Source organism: Lepus europaeus, chromosome X (genome assembly GCF_033115175.1).
Source record: "Lepus europaeus isolate LE1 chromosome X, mLepTim1.pri, whole genome shotgun sequence".
Classification (NCBI taxonomy): Eukaryota; Metazoa; Chordata; class Mammalia; order Lagomorpha; family Leporidae; genus Lepus; species Lepus europaeus.
The window spans coordinates 95,740,724-95,759,379 of NC_084850.1; the positions used below are offsets into that span (position 1 = coordinate 95,740,724).

General features: G+C 59.8%; 2 pseudogenes; both read right to left on the reverse strand.

Annotated features, from left to right (window-relative positions):
• Positions 1-487: 487 nt before the first annotated feature.
• LOC133752784 (sodium-dependent neutral amino acid transporter B(0)AT3-like) lies at positions 488-9,531 on the reverse strand (annotated as a pseudogene).
• Positions 9,532-11,989: 2,458 nt separating this feature from the next.
• LOC133752786 (sodium-dependent neutral amino acid transporter B(0)AT1-like) lies at positions 11,990-17,053 on the reverse strand (annotated as a pseudogene).
• Positions 17,054-18,656: the final 1,603 nt, after the last annotated feature.

Sequence of the window (18,656 nt, forward strand, 5' to 3'; positions counted from 1 at the left end):
GGGAGGGCAGCTGGTGACCGGGAGGGAATGGCCGAGAGGCCCCACAGTAGGAACTCTGACTTCAGCAGCCTCTGCCCTCAAGCATGGGCGCTGACCCTGGCAGTGTCTACCAGAGTCCTCCCTGGCTGGGCTCCCAGCACCTGTGCGTCCCCCTCACGTGTGTGCAGATGACCTCTTCCCCCTATCCTGAGCTGGACTTGGGGGTCAGCCTGGGGCTGGATTCCTGACAGGGAAGCTGTGCAGGGCCTGGCCTGCCATCAGCACACCTGCCCTTTGTCCATCACCACAGCTTGAGGCTGTGTGGGCAGCACTGACGCAGAGGGTCTCCTATGGCAGCCAGGACCTGGGTGTGCCACTGGGTGGACTCTGCCTCCCATTTGAGGGCAGAGTGGACCCTGGATAGAGCAGGCCTAAGACGTGGGGAGCCAAGGGTCCTGCAGAGTCGGTGGGAGGGTGTGATGAGGTCACCCACGGCCATCCCTGCCCCTTAGTGGGCCCTGCTGTCTTGCAGCCTCAGGCTCCTGTCCAGCCATGTGACCTGCTGCTGCCTCCTGCACTTGGCCTCCAGCTGGGCCAGTGCAACGCCCGGGACCCACAGAGCAGGCAGCAGGGACAGGAGCATGCATATGGCTTGCACCCAGCCAGGGTAGTTTCTCCTGCCTGGAGGGGAACTGCTCCTGCAGGGGGTGCAAGAGAGAGAGCTCAGCCTGGAGGGGGCAGACCCTGGGCCCCAGACCCCAGGCCTTGGGCAGAGCAAGGCTGACCCGACCACCTGTGCACGGAGGCAGCCCCAGCTCCTCCCTGGGACTACAGGAGGGCAGCATCCTGGGTGGGTGCTCAGGGATGAGGGAGCTGGGGCTTGAGGCTCCCTCTGGGTGGAAGCCCTCAGGGCAGGCAGGGGCACGTGGTCCCCACCCACTGGCCTCCAACACTTGTGGACAGGTGAGGTGTGGTCTGAGACCCCAGGGATAAAGCAGAAAATTCTCACTTCCCCCAGGCGGACCCTGAGGGGTTCTGGTGCTCACTCTGGGAGGGGCGGCCCAGGCCAGGTGTTGCATGGTCCCCTGTGTGGACCAGGCAGGGAGTGACCCTTCTCCAGTCTACCTCCCAACCTCTCCCAGACACTGGAATTGTTGCTTCCCTGGCTGCCTGTCCCCACAGCAAGTGGAAAGTGTGGGCTGGAAGGACCGATGTCTCCAGGGTCTGGACACTGCTCTGAGGCCCTTGAGAGGCTCTAGTCCTACCAAGGTTGCCCTGCGGGTCACTGTGGCCCCTTGATCCCCATGGGAGGACCTACGTGCTGAGGGTTCCAGGCCTGGTAGCTCAGCATCCTCTGGGCCAGCAGGATGAGGTAGGCCAGGAAGGCACTCAGGAGGAGCAGGGGACTGGCCACGAGCCACAGCGCCCGTCAGTAGAGGCCTGGCCACGGCCCCATTATCTACACAATGTCATCAGAGAACCTGCACAGACGCTTGGCTCAGCAGCACTGCAGGGCCCTCCCCACCCCCCAGGTTCCCCGTGGACCTCAGCTCAGTGCCGCAGGCTGTAGGTGTAGATGACCCTCACCACCTCGAAGAAGGCAGAGACTATGAGGTTTAGGGAGGCTGCATAGCTGTTGAAGATCTCGAGACAGTAACTTCTGGACTGCAACATGAAGCAGGTGGCCGAGAGCAGGCAGGCCAGACAGGTCAGCCCTGGGGTGCAGGTTCTGGGTGGGAGGCCTGCACCTGCCCCTTTCCCCCACCCTGCCCCTCCTGCCAGAGGTGGGTGAGAGCTTGGCCTCAGCAGGCCATGGTCAGGGCAGGTCCACCTGTGTCCTGCCCGCAGCCGCTGGGCTGTCCTAGGGGAGCAGGCTAGCCCAGGGCCCCTGAACTCTGTATGGGAGGCAGCAGGCATCCCTATGACTGAGCTGTGCACTCACCTGTGAGGGCCTCCTTGGGGATCCCCGTGGGGATGACCCCCATGTCCAGGAGCAGCGTGATGATCCCCTCCATGTTGCTGAATATGGCCGAGAGCCCCAGGGTGAAGAGTAACCTGAAGAAGAGCACGGCCCACATGGGCGCCCCCGGAATGTGCAGCATGGCCTCCGTGAATATGATGAAGGCCAGACTGGGCCCGAGGCATTCTGCAACTGGGAGCCCGCGGTGTGCCATGAGTGCAGGTCATGTGAGCGCCTGCATGGATGCCATGCCCACCGCCCCTCCTGGAGGCTCCAGGCACTCTGCAACCGGAAGCCGTGGTGGGCTACGTGAGTGCCTGCATGGACGCTGCACCCACTGCCAGGTGCTCTGCAACCCAGGAACCCATGGTGGGCCATGGGAGCAGGCCACTGATGCGCCTGCATGGACACTGTGCACACCGCCTCTCCGGGAGGCTCCAGGTGCTCTGCAACCGGGAACCCATGGTGGGCCACTTGTGCAGGCCACAGATGCGCCTGTAGGGATACCATGCCCACCATCCCTCTGGGAGGCTCTAGGTGCCCATCAGCCTGGCCCTGAAGCCACCCCACTGGACAAGGGCTCCACTGGACTCTGGCAGGCTCGCAGCCCTGTGGCCTGACCCAACGCCTGGGGTGGCCCCGGCAGCCCTGTGTGCACTACCTTGTCCAGGTGGCAGACCCTTGGGGCAGCAGGGCCAGCCTCTCTGGCTGTGTAGCGTTGAGCTGCGTGAGGACGGCCTCGTCGCTGGCCCTGGAGATGTGCTGCTCTGGGAAGTCGAACTCATCGAAGAGGCCCAGGATGTTTCTGCGGGGACACGGGGTGAGACTGTGGGGCCTGTGCTGCCACCACTGCCCAGGCCAGCAGATACGTCCAGGCACAGGGCCCACAGCACCCTGGGGGCCTGGCCTGCCCACCCCTATGTTCCTGAGGGTGACCTGCATGCATTCCTGCTCCAGGAGGGGGTGGCCTCATCCTGCATGCCCCAGGCTGGCACAGGGGCATCAGTTTCTGCAGCTCAGCTGAGGGGCCCAGCCCCCCATTTTCAGGACTTGAGGGTCAGGCACTCTGGGGCTGGGAACCCCCGCCCCATGACCTGAGAGCCCCCATCCACCCACACTCGGCATCGCGCGGCTCCCGAGGTCAGCCTTGGGGCTCGCTGTCCACACAGTTGCTCCTGTCACCCTCCTGCACAGTCCACTGAGCTCTGATCTGGGCATTGAGTCTCCCAGCCAGGGGCCCAGCGAAGCCCAACACTCCCATGTCAGCTTCCTGGGTCGCTCAAGTGCATGTCTTCCACAGGTTTGCTGTGTTCTGTCAGCAGCTGGTCAGGCTGCTCAGAAGGCCCCACATCAGGTGTCCTAAGTGCGGGAGGCTGGGATGTGCCTCACAGAGGAAGCCACGTGTCAGGTGGGCGCCAGGCATGAGTGATGGTGCCATTGACCACACTCAGTGTAGGGTGTTGGTGCCTTGTATGATGCAGGGTCTCACACAGCCATGCAGAGCAGGGCCAAGTACAGCCAGGGCAGGAAGCGCAAGCCTCATCCTGATGCCCCAGGTGCCCAGCCCAGCCCAGCACCCCCAGTGTGGGGTACGGCCTCCGGAATGGGAGCCCCAGTCCAGCACTCCCTCACCAGTGTCGGCAGAGACCCCGGGAGTGGGAACCCCAGCCCAGCACCCTCTAACCCAGAGTCGGCAGAGACCCTGGGAGTGGGAGCCCTGGAACATAGAGAAGCAGCTTTGCACAGTGCAGCATGGCCACCACTTGCTATGCTCCATGGAAACCCAGGAGTCCGGCTGAGACATGACAGGACCCTGTCCTTAGGATCCAGGTGAAGGAGCTGGAGAAGCCCCTCATGCACTGGTAAGGGTGGTGCTGAGGTGAGGCACACACATGTGAGGCACAAATGAGGTGCACATGAAGCACACACACACGTGTGAAGAACACACACGCTCACACAGTGTTCCTGGGGCATCGGCTGGCCTGTCCTCTGCCTCCTCCCTCTGAATGGTGTGGGGTCGGCACAGATGCCACCCATTGGCTCTGCATGTGGGGGCCGTCCTGGGTGCTGACGGGTTCAGCAGGACCCGTGGGGTTCTGCCCCACCCACTGGGTGCCTGAAGCCCCCTCCGGGTATGCGTACTCTGCAGGGGCAGAGCTCCCTGTGCCAGAGGCTGCAGCCCACCCAACACACTGCATGAGATGTGTCTGGATGGCCGGGCGGAGGGCCTCAGGGTCGTTCAGGCAGCATAGGCTTCCTGGGGCTGCCATAGGGCTGTGCACTATGCATGTCTCAGAGCAGAGACATGCATAGTACATGTGATCCTAGAGGCCCAGGGCACACGGGGTCAGGTGGCACCCCCCCCCAGAGGCTCCAGAGGGCACCTCTCCTGCCCCCTGTGGCTGTCCCCTACTCGGGGCCCACAATCCCCAGGGCAACCTCAGCTCCATTCACACCCGAGTTTCATCTAAGACCCTTTTTCCAGTGAGAGTCCTTGGGAACACTGGCGTGCCTCCCCCACCCCTGTTCATGGCGTGGCCCGGCCTCACCGGTCCAGGCACTGCCTGTGGTCTGTGGTGGCCTTGAAGCCCATGATGGAGAAGATGGCAACAGAGGCATACAGGGAGGTCATCACCAGGGAGATGACCATGGCGTCCTCACAGTTGTTCCTGCACAAGGGGGCACTCAGGGCCTCGGAAGGGCCCCCACCCACTGAGCCTGGGCCCCTCCCTACTGCCTTGCTCCACTCCTTGACTGTTTGTGGAAAGGCTCAGAGCTGTACTCAGCACTGTGGGCCCCAGACCTGCCCCAGGCCACAGTCAGGCTGGGCACACACAGCAGCCCCTGGAACAGACAAGCTAAGTGGAGCCCATCCCAGGCCAGCAGGTCCCACAGCACCATCCCCATCTCAGCCCCGGCTGGCTGGCACCGCATCGCCAGGGTGCCAAGCAAGCTAGGGCAGCTGCCCACCTGGGTGGGTTGTAGCTGGCAAAGGCGATGTGTCCACCGAAGGCCAGGGACAGGGAGAAGATCTGGGTGGCTGCATCCAGCCACACTCACAGGTTCTGGAGAATCTGCATCTGGAACATGAACACAGCAGATGCTGTTCCAGAACGTTCCCTGGCCCTTTTGGGTCACACCATAACCAGGTGTGACCTGTACAGATTCTAAGAACTGTTCAGGACTTTGTGCCAGGAGAGAGATTGCTTGGCCTGGCAGCTGACACGGCTCCCCTGTTCTGTGATGCAGCCAGCAAACTGTGGCTTCATCAGACCCATGGCAAAGTGTGGCTGGCACTCAGTGGTGGGGCCTAGAACCAGATCTGAGCTGACTCTGACCCGGGTATGCTCCCTGCCCTCTCCCACGTGTGGCTTTGGCCATGTGAGGCCCCTGGGCAGGGGTGTTTGCACCCACTGCCCCATTTGCCCACTGCTGGGTGTCTGGGCAGACAGCCTCATGCCCAAGTGTGCAACTGACTCCTGGTGGCGGTCAGCAGCCTTGGAAACCCACTTGGGATCCTGGAACAATGGAATGGTCTAGAAGTGCTGCAGGCTCTTGAGTAGAAGCCCCTTGGTCCTGTGTGCCACACCTGCTGGACACTTCTGCCCCAGGTGACAGCTGATTCCTGCCAGCCCCCCCCCACGCTCCCACCTTGTCAGCACCTGGACTTCCTGCAGGTGCACCAATCCACACACCCCAGACCAAAGTCTTTGCCCCAACCCTGCTGAGACCCCGAGGCCCTCCTCCCTTGTCCACTGGGTGCCCCCTGCCACCCCTCCACTTATGTTGGGGGTGAAAAGGTAGCGGAGCCCGTGCGTGACACCGGGCAGCATCAGGCCTCTGAAAAGGAAGGTGGTTAGCACCAAGTAAGGGAACAGGGCCGTGAAGTAGATGACCTGGGGGAGATGCCAGGTCAGATGCACAGTGGCCCTGCAGGAGCGAGGCAGGGGCCTTGCCCCATTGTGACCACTCATGTGGCCCAAGGTACCACACAGGCATGGCGCTTTGTGTCAAGCTCTGAAGGTGTATGGTCACACAGGCCCCGTGGGTCTGTTAAGGTGGGCATCAGCACTTGGGACAGGCAGGCCCCCTCCCCCCACCCCAGGCTGCCCCTCATCCTGCCTTAGGTCCTCCTGTGTATACCTCAGGCTCTCAGCCCAGCCCCCTCTTTCCCCTGTCCTGGTGGCTCCCAGTCAGCGGTGGGCCAGGGCCGGCCCCACATCCCCACACAGACCAAAGCCACAGGGCCTCCCCAGCGCATTCCTAACAGAATGATCTGTGAGAGCCACAGGGTCTGGTCACTGGCTCTGTCCTCTGAGCCTCGTGGGGAAAGGGTCAGGCTGGTGGCTGCTGGATTGTGTGGGCCACCCTGGGGCAGGGGGTGTGAGGAGCCCTGGCCATGCCATGAGTGTTCAACACCCCCAACCCATGTGCCCCAGCGGCCCCAAGGGAAGGCCCTGAGAAGCCAGTTGCCTGTGAGAGAAACCAGTGTCTGCTCTTTATCACATGTTTTAAGTAAGTGTAAGAACATGGCCAAGGCTTGGAGAGGAGTGGAAGGGAAGGGGTGGGGGGGGTTGTTCCTAGAGGACAGTGCATGCAGGCCACTGCACATGGGGCACGTGTGTCACCTGAAGATGGCCTGTGACAGGCCCTGAGATCCGGTACCAGCCAGTGGGCACATGGCCTTGGCCAGGGGATTCGGGTGCAGACCCCATGCATTGTTGACTTGGTGGGGCCCAGGGAGGTCACGGCAGGGTTTCGAGGGGTGGTTCCAGCAGGAGCACGGGTTCTGAGAGCTGTGAGCCCCCTGTGTCTCTGCCCCCGGGGTGGTCCCTCACCACCACCCTGCAGCTGCCCGGCTGCCTGAACTGAAGGCGCTACCCATCTTGGAGCCTGAACCTCCAGACCGTGAGCTACATGTGCCCTCCTTCCTGGTGAAGCTCTAGGATCCAGCGAGAGTCAGAAGCCTGACAGTGCCTCCACTGCACAGGAGGCAGAGTGGAGGCATAAAGAGCAGAGGAAGAAGACCAGATGGGGAACGTCTGGAGGAGGCAGAGGCAAACCTGAGCCACCAGGGAGGTGCTGGCTGATTGGGGGCTCCTCAGGCCAGACCCAGTGGAACAGTGGCTACGAGAGGCACTGTCCACTGAGATGGAGGGGCAGGGAGAAGTCACGGTGGCTGCCAGAAGAGAGCCAGCATGGCTGCCTTGGCACAGAGTGTGGTTCAGGGCAGACTGTTATCAGGATGAGAAGCTGCCCGTGGGGCCCTAAGTGTGCCGGCCCCCCCCATGCCGAGCCAACACTGGCAGCATGGGGAGGGGGCCTCAGAGCCAGAGGAAGCTGCTTTCACCTTCCCAGTGGTCTCAATGCCTCTGATGATGCACAGATACACCACAGCCCAGCAGATGACCAAGCAGATGAGCAGCCGCCACTGGACAGTGCCACTGTTGCTAATGTCACCAGTGATGTCCAGCATCTGCTGGTACCAGAAGTAGCTCATGGCGCTGCTGCCCTGGCACTCAGCCACAAACCCTGTAGCCAGCGGCCCCAACATGGGCCGGCCACAGGGCCCGGGGCCCAGTGCACGCTCTGCCCCAAAAGCCAGAAGGGCCATGGGCACCAGCACGGCTGACCCTGCACTGAAGCAGCCCCCAACCTCCAGCCCAGCAATGCTCTCTCACCACCCTCTGAGGCTGAGATGGGGAAGGGAGGCTCAGGGCCTGGTGTGTGAGCAGATGGGGATCTAGGTGGCTCCTGGGTCCAGCGGGGACCAGTGAACAGGAGAGGTCACCTGTCCACACTGGCCACGCCCTCACCCATCCTGTTGCCTTCCATCAGGCAGCAGCTCCAGGGCAATGGGTGCTGGAAGGAGTTGAAGAAGTACCACAGCACCCAGGTGAGGATAGTGTTGTAGTACAGGCTGACCAGGAAGGACATCGTGAAGCAGCCCGGCCCTGCAGACAGTGAGGACAAAGTGTCACACAGCAGGGGAGGAGCGGTGCCACCCACGTGCAGAGCAGGTCCTCCTGGGGAGCCGAGAAGGGGGTGGCCTGCCTACGCTGCCCAAGTAGGGGGAGATGGCCGTCCACACCCCAATGCTGCCCGTGTGCAGGTGCTGGCCGATGGCGAGCTCGATGTGGAAGAGTGGGATCCCCTCAAAGACCAGGGTGATGAAGCAGGGGATGAGAAAGGCCCCTGTCAGGACACAGGGGTCAGGGGCAGCCACCCTCTGCTCCCCATTGGGGCGCCTGGTGTGCTGCCAGTGGCTGGCTTGGGTTCTGGCTGCGTGTGGTTCGCATAGCTGCTGGCTGCATGCTCAGCCTCATGGGAGAATAAACCAGCCAGGCAGCACTGTGGGGCAGACTCAGAGGCCATCTGTGTGGCCAGTATGGATAGGTGGAGTGTGTGTGGTCAGTGTAGACAGGAGTGTGCACAGCTAGTGTGGAAAGTGTGTAAGTGGCCAGTTGGACAGGCGGAGTGTGTGCAGCTAGTGTGGAAAGTGTGTAAGTGGCCAGTGTGGACAGGCAGAGTGGGCATGGCCAGTGTGGACAGGCAGAGTATGTACAGCCAGTGTGGACAGGTAGAGTGGGCACAGCCAGTGTTAACAGGTGGAGCAGACAAGCAGACACCTGGAACAGGAGCTGGCGTGAGGACGAGGAAGGGCCACAAGCTCAGAAGACCCTGAAACTGCCCAGGAGTGAGGAGGGTGAGTGTGGCTGTGCAAGATGTGGGAGCACTCTACAAAATTCTGAGTGATGGGTGATGGGCACTGAGTGGCTGGGGTGAGACCACCCATCAGCGCAGACCGGGGAGGAACAGGGAGTAAGAAGGCAGAATGTTCTGGCATGTTTGGTCATGCTTGCCGCATCTGGAAACAGGTGCCATAGCAACACGTTGGGGCAGCCACTCTTCCCTCACCTGCATCCCTGATGAGAAGCCCCCTCCCCCGACCTCTGCATCCCCCCCGAGGCCCTGGCCCCTGGGGGAATCTCCCCAGGTTCCTCACTGGAGAGGGTTGGGCGTCCCAGGCCAGCCCATCACATGGGGGCACCTGGGCAATGACAGACCTGAGGGCAGCAGCCCCTGGCTGGTGCACACATGTGGGCCGCACAGGTGCATCCGTGTGTTGTGACTGCTGGTGAGCCTGGGACTCCTGTCACCCCACAAGGAGCCTTGGGAGATGCCAACCCCCATGAACGTGGACACCAGGGTGATCACCCCCTAGAGACTGGCTCTACACCGAGGGGCAGCGCCGCTGGGAATGGAGCTGCATGCTGGCCTGGGACCCCATGGGCAGGCCCCTGAAGTCCCAGGGCTCAGATGCCAAGGCTGGGCTCTTCCTGGGGCCCCACATGTCTGGCTTTTTGGGACAGTGGTGCTGCCCAGAGATCAGGGGTGGGGAAGGCCAGTCCCTTGGGTACCCGCATGTGGCTGGTGGGCTCACCTCCACTGTGGGTCTGACACCTTCAGATGTTCCCCAGCCCCACAGCAAACCCCACACAGCTGAGCAGGTACTGGAGCTTGTTGTCCCACTGGGGCCTCTCATCCTCCCACACATCCAAGGCTGGGTCTGGGCCAAGGTCCTGGGCCATAGCGGTCCAGTGTCTCTGGGAGCATCCAGACCACACTGCACCTGCACCCTCTGCTGGCCTAGAGCCTAAGCATCCCCTCCGTCACATCCTCCGGTTTATTTAAAGGAAAGCTGGTGGAGCCCTGTTAATTGGTAACCTGGGGCCTGGCCATGCCCACATCCCTGGCCCCTTTCCCATGAGCATGTCCAATGTCAGCTGTAGGCTGGTACCACCACGGAGAGAGCTGTCCCCACGACAGCCATGTGCTCCTGTTGGAGACGTTCAGGGGTATGGTGAGTTGGCTTTTAGTTATTTATCTGTAACAAGTGTTTTGATGTTGAGGTAATGCAGACTCATGCTCATTGGTGACAGGGTCAGAGGTCCCCACTCCCCTCTCCCACATCCTGTGAAGCTGAGTGGAGAATGTGGACACCTCAAGACCCAGAACATCCATCACCAGGGACCCCAACCTCCACCCAGGACCCTGGCAGCCCCTGACCTCCCCATGCCATGCAGTTCCCGACAGGGTCAGCAGATAAAGGCTGTTGCCTGGCCACATGTGGCTGTGGTGGCTGTGGTTTCCCTGCTTCTGGGGCAGCATAGGAGGGGGCTTAGTCCTCAGGCCACACCTATCTCCTGACACCTCGGGAGTCTGAACATGGCTTCCTGGCCAGTACTATATGGCCTGTACCAGGGGCTGCACCTGCTCCCTAGCCCAGCCTGGGGGCCTCAGAGTGGAGCCCACACCCTCCCCAGAGCTATAGGAGTCCCTGGGATGACCTCCACTGAGCACAGCAGGGACAGGGCCTTTGGGAGGCAGACAGTCCTGCCCAATGCCCAGCCTGTCCCCGCCACAGCACATGGCTTTGTGGACAGCATCCTGATTGCAGCCCACAGGGAAGTGGAGCTGACCGTCAGCCACACTGTCCCTGGGGACACACTCGCCCATCTGGATGCACACTCGAGAACAGTGGATGCAGTGGTTTATTTAAATGGGGACACTTGATGTCCACGAACCTGCCTGTCTGTCACATTGACAAGGATGCCAAGCAGCAGCACTGTGCTCCGGAGGTGTCACACAACCACCAGCCTCCTGGATGGCACACCTGGCTGGGCTGTGCCAGGGGCACTGCAGGGCAGTGGAGAGGTGAGTGCTGAGTGGTCAGAACATGTCCAAGCTCTGCCCTGCTCCATGTCTGCAGTGTGCCGGGTAGCTTGAACTGCAGAACTGGAGTTTGTTGCCAGGGTTTCTGGGAGGAAGGGGATCCCCTAGCATCCCAGCCCAACTTGTGAGAATTCTAGAAAGTCCGCTTGAAGGGAAGCACCCAGGCTTTTCTGCGGAATGTGGAGGTGGACATTGTGGAAGCAGACGCCACAGGCACAGCTTGCATGGGGCTGAGGTTGGTGCCAAGTTCCAGGGCCATCCACCCTGACACAGCCCTGGGCTCCAGGGGGGCCAGGAGGCATGCAGTGTCCTTGGCAGGGGCCAGGGCCAAGTTCCCCTGTAACCCTCTCTCCCAACATCTGGCTAAAAATTCACAGTTAATGTCCCTGTAAGAAAACAGCTGATGTCTTCCTCCGGCTGGGCTGCACTGAGCTGCACTCAGGGTGTCTGTCCATGGCAGGCAGAAGCAATGATTAAATGGTGAGTATTCATTAAGCCAGGGGCGGCGGGGCCAGGGCATGGGGGGTGTGTGGCCATGTCACCACAGGCTCAATGGGCTTCTGGTAAAAAGGCCCAAACCCTGACCTCGGGGGTCTCTAGGTCAAGGGTCTGTAGCTAAGGGGAGGGCACAGGGAGGGGACTGGGAAATGAGAATGGCTGTAGGGGCCAAGTCAGCAGCCCACGCTCCAGGCTCCACGGCTGTCCATGGTAACCTGGGGTGCAGCAGGTGCAGCCTCCCCACCCCTCAGCTCTTGACTTTGAGGGACATACCCAGGGCTGTGTGGCATGGTGTACCGTGTTCATGACAAGGAGACTGGGCCCACATGGTACACGTGTGTGCCATGAACATGTAAACACAGATACACACATGTATGTGAATATGTGTGCACTTGGATATGCACAAACATGTACGTGCATACAAGCAGTGTGCGTATACGTGTAAGCACGATGCACATGTCCACATGTGCACAAAATATACAGCTACATATGTACAGATGCACATACACACATACACATGCATATGTACACACCCATAAAACATGCACATGTATGCACACAGGCATATATGCACACAATACATACATATCTAGGCATGCACACAATGCTGACATAACTCACATGTACACACACGTATGCATATACATGTATGCATATGGAGAAACATCACATACACATGAATGAATATACACATGTACAACATACATGTCTACACATTCAAGCTTGTGCACACACATATGCAATGCTCACACATACACATAAATGTGTGCATGTGTGCACTCACACACAGACACACGCAGCCTAGGGCTGGGCCCCTCAGTACTTGAGGTCCCCATTCATGGAAGCCATGGACTGCGTGCTGACCAGGCCCTGCTGGTCCCCTGGCTGCTGGCAGTGGCCCCTGATGAGCTTGTAGATGGCAAAGCAGGAGATGATGAGGCTGGGCATTCAGGCCACGACCACCACCACCATGTACACCCAGGGCAGGTACCTGACCTGCCGGGATTTGCGGAACTCCTCCTGGGGGAGAACCAGGCCAGAGGTGAGCACATGCAGGGCCTCTGCCCTGACCTGCGACCCTCTCCTGAGCATACTAATGGCCTCTGCCCTGATCTGCAACCCTCCCCTGAGCACACATAGGGCCTCTACCCTGAACTGTGACCCTCCACTGAGCACATGCATGGCCTCCACCCTGACCTTCGACCCTGCCCTGAGCACACGTATGGCCTCCACCCCAAACTGCAACCCTCCCCTGAGCACATGCAGGGCCTCCGCCCCGACCTGTGACCCTTCCGGCATGGGTGGCCCTAGGCACTCGCGTAGCTGGGGTCCCAGACACTGTAGATCAGCTCCTTGCTGACTTTGACCACGAAGTAGAATTGGAAGATGACCAGCATGATCTGGGGACTGACAACCCACCACATCAGCTGCCAGAAGATGTTGGGCTTGTGCCCAATCATGAATTCAATGTCTTTGTTGAACCTGGAGACAGAGGCTGGGACGGTGTCAACTGACCTGGGTGAGACACTGACTGCCTGCCTTGCCCTGCACTCCGGGCCTTTCACAGATGGACGTGTGGACATGTACAGTGCCAAGCACAGCTACACAGTTGTGGGGCCATGCGCACGGCCAAACCCACACTGCATGTTACCAGAGCATGGCCAACCCTGTGTACCTTGGCCTGCCCCTCAGCTGCATACCTGTACCTGCACACATGGCTGCTGCACACTTGGCCTGTACACACCTGGGCATACCTATATCTGCACACACCTGGCCTCTGCACACCTGTGCCTCCACACACCTGTGCCTGCACACCTGTACTTGTATACCAGGGCTCTGCACACTTGGCTTGTGCACACCTGTGCCTGCACACGTGTACCCGTGCACCTGGCCTCTTCACACCTGGCCTGCACACACCTGTGCCTGTACACCTGGCCTCTGCACACCTGGCCTGCACACACCTGTGCCTGCACACCTGGCCTCTGCACACCTGGCCTCCACACACCTGTGCCTGCACACCTGTACCTCTGCACGCCTGTACCTGTACACACCTGTGCCTCTGCACACCTGTACCTGTACACCTGGCCTCTGCATGCCTGGCCTACACACACCTGGCCTGCACACACCTGTGCCTGCACACCTGTGCCTCTGCATGCCTGTACCTGCACACCAGGCCTGCAAATGCCTGGCCTTCACACACCTGGCCTGCTCACCTATAGCTGTACACCTGTGCCTGCACACCGGTTCTCAGAAGCAGCTTGCCTTGATAGCTTCTCAGGCTGCTGTCTGGTGGCCACCCCACCCAGCAAGGTGAGTGCCCAGATGTCTGGCCAAGTGGGGGCTGAAGGCCCTCCCTCTGGAAAGGCCTGGAGCTCCAAGGGGATAACAGCTCCCCACTACAACATAGGTACCCCGGGCTGAGGACCCCAGCCCCACTGCCCACCCACCCCTCGTTCCTCTGCTGTACCTACACCCAGGCTGCTGTGGGGGACCCAGACCAAGGATCTTGCTCGGCCATGTGGCAGAGGGCCTGCTCTTGCTGTGGCCTCCATGCTTATACACCCCAAGTTCTGGGCAGTCTCCCAATGCTGCTGTCAGTGCTCGCTCTGCACAGCTAGGTGTAGGAGAATCTGGAAGCCAGAGGGGCATGGACTGCCCCCTGGGGGGCCCTGCAGAGCCCCCTCCTGGGACTCAGGGCTGCTTCTCTGCTGTCTGCCCTGCACCCCCTGAGGCCAGCCCTGGCCCAGCTCCCTGCTGCCTCCTCCCTCGTACCTGTCAATGCCATACACATAGAGGATCCGAACATCTAGCAGAATACAATGATGAGCAGGGGGATGGAGCCCTCATATCTGTCCAGCAGGGAGAGTCAGTATTGGCCAGAGTTCAGTGTGAAGATGAGGGCCAGGAGGTAGGTCCCAAGGCAGATGAGGCCTACAAGGAAACAGAGCCAAGTGGGTCCCAACCTGTGACCCAGTGGGAAGGGGACACAGCTGGGCCCCCCATGGCACATGCACCTGTGAGCAGCTCCTTAGGGCACTTGGCGGGGATGAGCTTGAGGTCCTGCAGTGGCATGGCCATGCCCTCCATGTTCCCAAACATGGACGACAGGCTCAGGCAGAAGAGCATGAAGAAGAACAACATGGACCACAGCGGCGACACCGCCATCTTGGTGATGGCCTCTGTGAAGACAATGAAGGCCAGGCCTGTGCCCTCCATACCCTGCATGATGGCACCCAGTCACCCAGGGCCTGTCGGTCCCTGACGGCCACACTGTCACCCTGTCAGCGCACAGCCCACTGAACCACACCAAGCGAGAATGAGGCTGATCCTAGGCAGCCTGTTGGCTCCAGATACATGGGTAAAGCGGATCTGCGGGCCAGGAGGTGAGGGTGCATGGGGCCCAGGCCCCTTTGGCAGGTGCGCCCGGCCCCGGCAGAGCAAGGAGCAGCTGAGGGCACCTGGGCTGGGATGGGCAATGCCGGCAGCCACCTGGGGCCCAGGAGGTGACACACAGCTGACAACGGGTGACGCTACATCCTGGCACCAAGCTCCGCACTGTGGGAGCCGCCGGCCCGGAAGTGGTGACACCCCCACAACCTGGGGGCTCCCAAACAGAGAGGAGGCAGTGCGTGGGGAGCCGAGCAGCAGCAGGATGTGCCACTGCCAGATTCGTGGCGACCAAAGGGAAGTTGATGGCAGCCCCAGGTGCAACCTGAGGGGCCGGCGGGGGCACTTCTGCCTCCTGCTTGCCGGGGTGCCGGGACCTGCCTCCAAGAGGAAGGAGTTCATGTCGCAGCTCTGGAACGTGAGCTGGGCGTAGGCCGCGGGGTCCGTGGCATTCCACCAGCGCTGCATCTCCGCGAAGTTCTCCTGGGTCACCTTGCCCTCCAGCAGGTCGAAGGCGTTCATGAGGTGCAGGATGTTCCTTGGAGCAGAGCCAGGATGATGCCATGCGCGGGGCGTGAAGGGGGCGGGACCACTCACTTGCTGAAACAGTCGTCGTAGCGCTGGGTGGTGTGGAAGCCGACGATGGAGATCACTGTGGCCGCGTACACAGACATGTAGCCATTGATGGAGATGACCACCGAGTCCATCTCGCAATTGTTGGTGTGACAAGAGCGGTGTCACCCCATGGGGCGGAAGTCAGCAGAGGCACCACTGCCAGGCCCAGGACTGAGGGCCCAGGGCCTGCTGGGAAGTGGGCTGGGCGGTAGCCCACCTGTGCCCCTCTGAGCAGGTGCGGGTGCTAAGGACTCAGAGGGCCAGAGGGCTGTGCCCAGCATGGGAGCCCAGAGCGGGGACCCTTGGCCCTTGCCCTTCACGCCTCCCCCACCACAGCCTGCTGGCTCTGGGGCCCCCGGAGCAGCTGTCGCCCCTGGTTCTGGAGCAGGAGAGCCCTGGGTTCAAGTCCCAGCTGGGCCTCAGTGACATTAGTGGATGCCAAAGGGTGCTTGTAGCCCTTACTCGCAGGAGGATCCCAGAGAGACAGGAAGCAGAGCAGGGCTGCCTGGGGTGGGGCCTGGGAGTCAGTGACAGGTGGGCACCCAGCTTTGGGCTGGGGAGATAGAGCCTTGGAGAAGGTGGCAGAGGCAGCTGCACATGGCCCCACCCGCTGCCCCTACTGCACACGGCACGGTCTGCAGCCAGCTCTGCCTCCCCAAGGCCGAGGTCACCCCATCTCAGGTTCCTCGCTTCCCCCACCCTATTCACCCTATCCCTGGGAGCTCTGGCCTGAGACTTCTGGGAAGTGACCTCTGAATGTGGATGACATTGACCTCATTCTGAAATTACAGGAATTCAGGGCTGGGCAGGAACAGGAGACTGACCAAAATGTTCAGTTTGTCGGATTGTATGTGAACTTGAAGGAGAAGTCCCCACTGGCATGAGTCAGCCTGAGGCTGGGACGACCCTGAGTGGAGACCTCAGGCCATCACAGCTCACACATGTCCAGTGGGCTGCGAGAATGGCCTGCACAGGTGAGCCCCCACCTGGAGTCCACAGGTGCCTCCCAGGCCCCAGGCAGGCCAAGGTGGCCCCCTTTCAGCTGGGGGCTTCACTCGGAAGGAGGCACGCAGCAAACCACACAGCCAAAAGCCTGGACACCAAAGGTGGCCCCACACCCGACACCCGGTGGGATGTGGAACAGGATCACCTTGGCCCGCGCTGAAGGCAGCACCCAGGGGCAGGAAGCAGAGGCCTCCTGACCCTGTGCCACATGGCAGCGGTGGAAATGAACTTCTGTGTCATCAACGTTCTAGAACAGGTCTCTCCCTGTGGCCACTTAACCACTTGTTTGGGCTGCGCCGAGTCACACCACCAGCATGCCAGGTCGGCCAGGGTTCTCTGGAAGCGTCCTGGTCTCCAGCGCTGGCCTCCCCAACCTGGCCCCAGCTCTGGTGCTCACAATGCCATGGTCTGCAGCTTGCTCCAAGCCTGGGCAGAACCGGGGGAGCCGCCACAGAGCACCTGCTGGGCCTGTGCCCTCATCTGCCACCCGGTGCGCCCCAAGAACCGAGTGTGAGGAGCATGGGCACCCAGCACCCACGTGTGGGGAGAGGCCTCTGCCTCCTGGCCGCCGTGGCCACAGACGTTCAGCTGCTCCCCTGGAGTTGTTTTCCGCCTGTACCCGCAATGAACTCTCGGTCCAGCATTTCTCCGCACATCTTGTGAGGTGAGTGGGTGTCGGTCAAGTCTCCCGCCACTCCCTCGGGAACCGCCTCATGCCCCTCACTGGCTCCTCGTGGAGTTAACACATTCGCTGGGCAGAGACGGCCTCCTTCGTGGCGTGCCACTGTGCCACCGGGGCTGCAGCAGGGGAGGCCTTAAATCTGGCCGGTCCTGCCTTGGCACCCCGCAGTTATCCGGTCTCCTTCTGGCCATGGCCTAAAGCCCTCGGCCACGTGTACCGGACAGCAAGGTGCATCCTGAGCTCCGGGACACTGTGAGTTTACTCATTTGTAAACATTACTAGATTTCCCACATTGGCAAAACTATCTATACAGAGATAATCCTGAAACAAACTGATAAGAGAACTAAGCAAGAATCCTGCGTATAAGATCAACTTATACCATCAATGGGGTTACTATATATCACTAAGAAACAAATAGAAATCTATTTTAAAGGAAAAAGATACAGACTAGAAGCAAATTAAAAAATACTGAAGTGACATACAAGAGAAGTATGCCAAGAATATGATGAAACTGAAAGACTCAAGATTTAGTAAATGTTAGTGAATTGTGACTGTGATGCTCAGTTCTAGGTCACAAGATCCCAGCAGGATCACAGACATGGTGGGGATTGAGGGATCTCAGGTGGAATCATCAGGGACATGACAGCACAGGCTGCTGTCGAGAGCCAGCCCCCAGGAAGATGAGGTGGCTTTAGACTTGAGCTGAATGTCCCCCAACAGAAACTGCCCAAAGGACTACCCCTATGCCAGGGCAATTCTGATTGGTTGAATCTTTTCTGATGTCATGCATAATCACCAGCTGAACAAACTGTCCAATCAGGTATGCTGAGACAACACTGCAGTACCATGTGGGATCTTTGATCTTGGTGTTGCCAAACACAGCTTCTCTAGTCTGTTCCCAAGAGAGGCCCTTGGTGGCTCAGCCTTTGCTGCTCTGTGAATTCCCCTCACCACAGGAGCCATCAGAAGGATGCCCAAACACCTCAGAAGCTGAAAAATGGGGAGTATGTGGAAACAACCCCCTCAAGCTTTCAGGATGTGAGCTGGGATTATGAGTATCCTCTCTCATCCCTGCATTTAGTTTCCTTGGCTCAGTCCTAGAGCCAATCTTGCCAAATTGTGTTGTGAGGATGAGCAAATTCTCAGGGAGAATACAGACTTCATCATGTATGGAAGAGAAGCTGTGACATATAGGGTCCTCTCTCCCTCCTTTCTCTCCAGGGGTGACCTAATTACTTAGTTGGGAAACAGTCATCAAGCCCACAACCCAATCCTCCTAGCATAGACCTTCCTCAGTGTCTGATGCTGTTTTCTGTTGCTAATAATATAATACTATAGAGTTATGGTGTAAGTTATAAAAAAGTAGCTTTATTTGGCTCAAATCCAAGGTTGGGAGCAGTCTATGGTTGCAGTGTTCTTTTTGACAGAGGCCTAGATGTGATACAGAGGCTATGTGGCCCAAAAAAAGAATGTAGGAGAGGCCAATCCAAAGTGACTTTTTAAAAATATATTTGCTGGGCTGGCGCTGAAGAGTAAGGAGCAAAGCCTCTGCCTGTGGCGCTGGAATCCTATATGGATGCTGGTTCATGTCCCAGCTGCTCCTCTTCCCATTTACCTCTCTGCTATAGCTTGGGAAAGCAGTAGAAGATGGCCCAAGTGCTTGGGCCCCTGCACCCGCATGGGAGACCTTGGAAGAAGATCCTGGCATTGGATTGCTGCAGCTCTGGTCATTGTGGCCATATGGGGAGTGAACCAGTGAATGGAAGACCTTTCTCCCTGTTTCTCCCTCTCTAT